At 34.9% G+C, this 7,064-nt stretch overlaps 1 pseudogene; it reads right to left on the bottom strand.

Moving 5' to 3' along the window:
- Nucleotides 1–5,756: 5,756 nt before the first annotated feature.
- LOC130441691 (60S ribosomal protein L4-like) lies at nt 5,757–6,690 on the bottom strand (annotated as a pseudogene).
- Between the last annotated feature and the right edge of the window lie 374 nt (nt 6,691–7,064).

The following is a 7,064-nucleotide window of genomic DNA, read 5'->3' as shown; positions in this document are numbered from 1 at the left end:
CAAAACGTTTTTGAACAGTCTAAACATCGAAGAGTCTTTGTTTGGCACTTAATGGCTTTTTATTATCACTTAGATCAAAAATAAATTCAATGTTTTGTTATACCAGAAGAAGTAGTTGATGCCTACAAATCACATGTTTTGGTTGTACTTCAATCGAAAAGGAAAAAATGATGCCTTGACAATTGGATTTTAATTGGGGAATATTCTAAAAATTATAAATATTTGTTTTCATTCGTTTATCTTAAAACTTAAATAGCAATCCTCGTATATTCTCAGAAGTCTGAGTCATAAATGCTTTCTTTGAATTTTCTATTCAAAATTTGTGTATTATATATTGCCATTTACAGTATCTCCTATTTGCGAAGGCGGATATTCTGCAGTTGGTGCTTTAAATACAAAACACTTAGTCTAAAAAATTTACGACCTAAAAAAGAAACATAACATTCTCTAACCTTTTTAATCTCTTCAAATAATATTTTTACTGAAAATACGTTTCTGATGAAAATATCTCTTCTGCAAGTGAAACTTTGAGGTCAGAAAAGAGTTAGAGTTAGATCTTTTGAATACAGTGTGGTACAAATGCGGTCGCTTTTTTGCAATTCCTCCCCCTAACTTATCAAGTGATGATGCTTAATACAGTTTTGTTATTATTTTACCTTTTTAAAGATGAACCAATCTCATAACTGTCCCAAAAATGGTCGTCATAAATTTTTCGGCCAATGAAATAGTCTTTGCGTTTCTTCAGAGAAGATTTCCTGTTTGCAATCCACTCTCTCGCCTATCTTGAGTACGGTATTGCATTTAATGTAAAATATTACATCTTTTTATGATCAAAGTCGAGTTGTGACCAAAAAAAAAACGTAAATTTGTAAAGTATCTTTCAAATTTTCATATAAAAATTATTGCCTAGTGATGTGGGGCTCCACTGAATATGTCAGAATCCTTTGTTATGCTTTGATTTAGCCGTATTTTCTATCACAATTTTTATAATTTCTAGGTACAATCATTTTTCTCAATATGTAGTGGGAGTTCCAAAGAAATTGAGGCCTCAGCCTAAGACAATTTCTTTGAAAACTTTCTACATTTTTGAAAAACTTTCTGCTCTCAATATTGAAAGAAAAGAGATGGATTTGTTGAATAAGGATTTTGGTTTTGCTGTATTAACAAATTTATTGAGTATATTGAAAGTTCCATTCACTCCCGATTTTGCGAATTTCGTCTGGGAGGCCAGCAAGAGTCAGATCTCGAAAACCATATCTATTAAGGATAAAAATTTATCAGTCAGAAACAAGATTTTTATAATGGACAAAAAGGACTATTTTGAGGTAACTTAATCGAAACAGGATCTTACAGGAAGAATCCTACGAAAAAAATCATCAGACATGTGAAAGAAATTAGCGGTGACAAGTATATTGGACAAACTAAGAGATCTGTTAATGTCCGGTTTAAAGAACACATTAAATTATGAATGAATCGAAAAATCTATTATTGGCAATCGTAATCATGAAATAATTATAAATAACGTGAATTTTTTGTATTTTTAAAAGCGTGCTTTTCGTTTTTCTAAACTAATTTATTTTAAGAACGAACTTACTCGTATAAATTTGGAAGAAAAAGCTGTTGAAAGTATCGAAAAGTCGAATGAAAGAAAATTTTAGCGTCGGTTGAAAAAGTCTTATGGAAATAAGTGGAAATGGAATGTACACCACTGACCTACGGTTGTTCTTTGTAAACACCACCCCATATGCCATTAGCATGAGAACCGCAAGGTGCACTAACGGTGTAACTTTTTAGAGCTTTATTTTTGCTTTCGCTTGCTCTTCTGATGCTTGTTCAAATATTACGGAATGTTATACCAAACAGGGTTGTATTCAACCCTACAATTATGTTAATTGCTGATTATATTATCTACATAAAACATAATAAAACGTTTCTCTAAGTTATAGTATAAAATAATGACATTTCATTTCTGCAAAGCCCTATTTTCTGATGTAATAATTTTCGGGGCGAAGAGTATTTAATTAGACAATTAGTATTAGGTGCGTTGACAAGTTCTTGGTTGACAAATAGTTGACGCTACTACCATTATATGCATATAATTTTCATCGATTCTCTTAAAATGGGAAAAACTCTGAATAGAGACTATTATCTAGCGTTATTGGAATGTTTTATCGCGAAAATACGGTCTATTTTGAAGAAGAAGAAAGTACTGTTTTATCAAGACCATGCACCGTGTCACACATCAATAAAAACGATGGAAACATTGCATGAACTGTACTTCTAAATGCCTTTGCTTCCACTTTATTCTGCGGATCTATCTCCCAACGACTTTTACCTGTTCTTAGATCTCAAGATTGTGCTCGTTGGATAGAAATTTTGCGGTGATGAAAAGGTTATAACCACAACTGGAAAAATTCTATGACATTTTATAAAGAAATTAGTTATTTGTATGCCAAGGACTAAAAGTGCTACTTTGTTGGACGAGTCTGAAAATTGCGAGACGAGTCCAACAAAGTAGTATTTCAGCCGCGGCGTACACAATATTTTTTTGACGACGCATAAGATCCAAAAGTTTTTCAATTGCACTGAAGTTAAAGTTTTTGATTTTTTTGCAGTGTATCCTTTGTTTTGTTTCTTCAGGAAATTGATGAGTTTTGGATATTTGTTGATTTGGACATCTTGTTTTATTGCGAGAGTACTTTTAATAATCGAGATTGTAGACCTTAAAGTAGAACTTCTCCAGAGATCTAGATTTTTCTGAAAAATAGCAAGCACTACGTTTTCGTTGGGTTTTTCGCCTTTTTCTGGTGACACCACTTCATAAATTGTTTTTCGTACCTTGCACAAAATTTATCCGGCAATGAATTAAGAACGGCCGCATTGCTTTCTTCGGTGAGATTAGGGGGCGTGTATTCGAGTAACTCTTCATCGCTGTTTCTTTTTCATCATCATTCATTGTTATTCATTAATTTAAACAAAACTTCGGATAAAACAAATAAATTCGGAAAATTAAAAATTTAAGGTTATGTAAAATCATCGAAGTGAAACTGTCAACTGTCAGCATTGAAGTGGCTACAGTCACATTTAATCAAGTTAAAGTTGTCTACTCCAGAGCGTCCCGAAAGTGTTTTGCAGTACGGAACTGTCACTTTCAGTACATGGAACACTCAATTTGCAACTTTCAGTATGTAAATGAATACAGAACGAATAACTTTCAGAGGGCGTCGTCTAAAAAATAATAAAATAAAATTTTATCAAACGCAATACTTATAATTTCAATTTTTATGAAAAATATTTGAAATTTGACTTAGTAAAAGCAGAATTAGACTTTTGTGCTTTGAAGCTTTCATTCATACCTTATTTACAAACATTTAAAGACATTAAGAAAAGAAAATCAATGGATTCATTATTAACGTCTGTTTACTGCAGAAATGGTTCATTCGCTGCAAAGAGTGACAAACTTCGACTAATTTGGTCATTATCTCCAAGTATACTTAGGAACATATCGAGTTTATAACACACAAAGTAGATGAGAAAATCTTAAAACTGATAAGAATTTTTTCGAACGTGGATAGACCAAACATCTGCAAAAAACTAAAACAATATTGAGTCAACCCCAAAGTCATATACTTTTGCGGGTAGCCTTTAGACCAACCTCGGAAGTGGTACTGCAAGTAATGATTACCGAAAGAATCTACAGAGAAAGAACTCTAAGAACGTGACAAAGAAGATGGGAGAACGAGAAAACGAAAGCACAGAGAACAAAACGCCTAGTGAGTAATATTCGTGAAAAGATAGACACCGAACACCACACAACTGATTACTTCATAACATGGACGTAACTCATTAATTTTTAATTTGGTTATTTTGATTATGCGTAGACAAGATTGTCGCCCAACCATTTAGTTACGAACGGGAAATTTTCGGTTGAATTGAGTCTTAGCAGCGCTTCTGATTGCAACTGAGCAATAGCAGAATGCGCCTGTACGATGTTGTCTGTACAGTGTTTTTACCAAGGGCACCAAGTGGTTTCCGAGTAATGAGATTAAGATTTCCAGACTTCAAAGATCTGTTTTCATTTCATTGTCAATCAAGGTAAGAAAGTCTTAAGAACATGGAATCACGCGAAACTTAGCATTATGCATCCAAAATTACAAAAATGCTGCGCACCCCATCTTTCTGGGGGGTAAACCTCTCGGGGGGCGCGACCAGTACTATTTTCCAAGGGTGCTATATATTCTAACTACGTCTCCGGCTCCTAAGCTAAGATTTGTGAGGACATGTAGTGTTCTGCGTATATGAAAAAATATTTGGAAAAAGCGAACCAGAAAATTGCATGTTTTACCATTTAATAGACACCGTGAAGCATGGTATCCTCAACCCGAGCCCAGCAGAGGAAAATATTTGGTCGTAGCAAGTTCCGAGATATGAACCAATGCGTAATCATGATCAAACTTTTCCGAATATTTTCTGCCTACGGCTTTGTTTATTATTTCATGAAAAACCACAAATCCTGACCTGTTGTTTTTGACTTCCCATCATGTGGTCTTCATCGTACCCATGTTTAGCTATATTTCAACCCATGAAATGTGTAACAGATGTGACATTGTACACATATTTTTGTTGACACAATTCATGTGTAACCCAGTAAAATTCGACGGAGAATCTCATTTTATGCGCAACGTGTTGAAAACAGTAACACGGAAGTTGAATTGTGCTGGGAAACGTTTAGTAAAAAAATATAGTAATACGAAATAAACTAGTCCGTGAAACAAATATACACTTTGTTAAAATAAATTTTTTTATATTCTAATAAATATAAATATGAAGTTTATCATGATTATAAATATGTTTGTTTATGCTGCAATATCATCGATTGGATACAAAAAAGAAGCATACGGTGAATTCGTATGAAAAAGCAATACGTGAAATAACTCAAATCACAACTTTAAAAAACTATTTATTAACATAAAATATAAATAAATAAAATGGTTTCAATATTCTCACTATTGTTCTCGTTTGATGTTAAAACTATTCTGCTTCCAGAATACATAGACTCCTCCCAACGAAGGCTATTTCTTGGTGGCTCTTGTATCCCACTTCCCAAGTTATTAGTACTACTCCTTCGAGCCTTTTAGCAAAATGTAATAGCAGAATAAATGTTCTGCTGTTTCCCTGTTCCCATGGCTTCATCGTCCTCTGTCATGCCCATCGTCGTCACGAGAAGCTCTTCAGACTTCTTAGCTGATATAGTTTTGAATCTTAAATTGTCTTAGGTCTGGAGTGATTCTCCAGTAAGACTCCATTTGATTCTTCAGCAATTCGCCCATTTCGTTATTGATGTGGCATCTCGTGAGGCCACTGTGGGGTCCAACGTATGGAGTCGTTTTTGGCAAGGCTGTCTGCTTCCTCATTTCCTAGTAAACTTTGATGATCTGGAAGCCACATAAGGGTTACTTTGTTTTTGTAAGTAATTTGATAGGTTAATGAAACTTCAAGTGTCTAAGGGACATATGGAATCGCTTAAGTAAGACGTCGAGGACGGTCAATTTAGAATAAATCTTAACGAATACAATAGTAAGCAGAAGTTAAATAGATAGATTCCTGATTCCTCACAGTCATATTAATATAAGACAGAAATTAGGTATAACTTAATATATAGTTAAGATATCTTGAATGGTTCCCATCAGGAGTGGGGAGATAATTAATTGGATTTGTTTTTCCAATGAGGCGAAAATGATGGTTTAGTAACAAGCTTAAATGAGAAACAAGTGAACAGAACTGGAAGATAAGGAGATGCTAAGAAAGCATATGAAGTTATGGAAGGCACGACGTAGTCTTTGTTCTTTGTGTAGACAACAAGTGGTCCTTTACGTTGGATACGTCTCTTGTTACGCATCTTACCTTCTCCTGCACGGAAACGCTGACTCTTGTATACCTTTTGGTTATCAGACCAAGCCCTAATTCTCCTCAAAAATTGAACAGCTCGTTTAGTTTTGGTCATTTTCTGTACTTTGTCACTAACCACCAAAGGCAATTCAGGAATCTAATCAAAAACATGTCCTTTGCTCATAACCAAAGCTGGTACACCACTGGCTGCTACAGCAGAAGCTAAAGCATAACGGTTTTCTGTACCAACAACGCCATGGTTTGGTAGGAGCAAACATACGACCACTACGACACATGTTACCAAAGGTTCCCTGACCTGAACGACGAGTACCACCTCCACGAACACGGGGAATACGAGCGACAGCTCGACCAGTACTCCATGATTCAGCAGATGTTTGATGACCAGCTTTGTCACTAACACAGTAGGGTTGACGATGGTTCATAGAAACTTGTTGACTACAACGGGTCTAATTGAAGCCTTAAAAACAGCTGGCAAAGCAATATTAGTACCCTTTACTTTCTCCGATTTTTCTTATATACGCTTACCAAGGGATGCGCTGTTGATAACTCATTCTAAATATTATTTACAGTTTTTCGCACATACATTAAGCAAACATCATATGCCCTTTATTCAGTCAATAGTGTCACTAATCAGTAGTCTTTCTTCTAGCTTCAAACGGCCACTGGAATGGAAGGGATCAAAACTGTACACACTCCTCTTCCTATCGCTCGTTTTTGAATCTCCACAACGTGAACGCTGAGTTTGAACCCAGTTTGTAGCGTCTGTAGAGGAGTTATCATCTTCTCTAGTTGTCTCCCTCTTCGAAATGTCTGTTTTTCTTTTGTGAGGATTCTCAAGTTATCTCATTCAATTTAAGCTGCGGGCAATTGCAAACAAATTAATTCCAGCAACTTCTTACCATTTAATCAAAGATAACTGTGATATTTTAGATCTATTGGTGGATTTCATCAAGGATATTAAAATTGATATTAAGGTAAAATCGTTAAAAAATTTTGTGACTGTTGGATATGCTTCCACGCCATTTTCTTTAACACCAACTCACTCACAATTTAACTGCGCTGTTTCCCTCTTTGATGTTAGCGAGAAGATTGCCTCATGGGTGTTAAATACTTTCTTCCTTTCATCTCATCCATACTATCTCGTGTTTATTCCT

Source organism: Diorhabda sublineata, chromosome 3 (genome assembly GCF_026230105.1).
Source record: "Diorhabda sublineata isolate icDioSubl1.1 chromosome 3, icDioSubl1.1, whole genome shotgun sequence".
Lineage (NCBI taxonomy): Eukaryota > Metazoa > Arthropoda > Insecta > Coleoptera > Chrysomelidae > Diorhabda > Diorhabda sublineata.
This window is presented reverse-complemented; position numbering and strand designations above follow the sequence as displayed.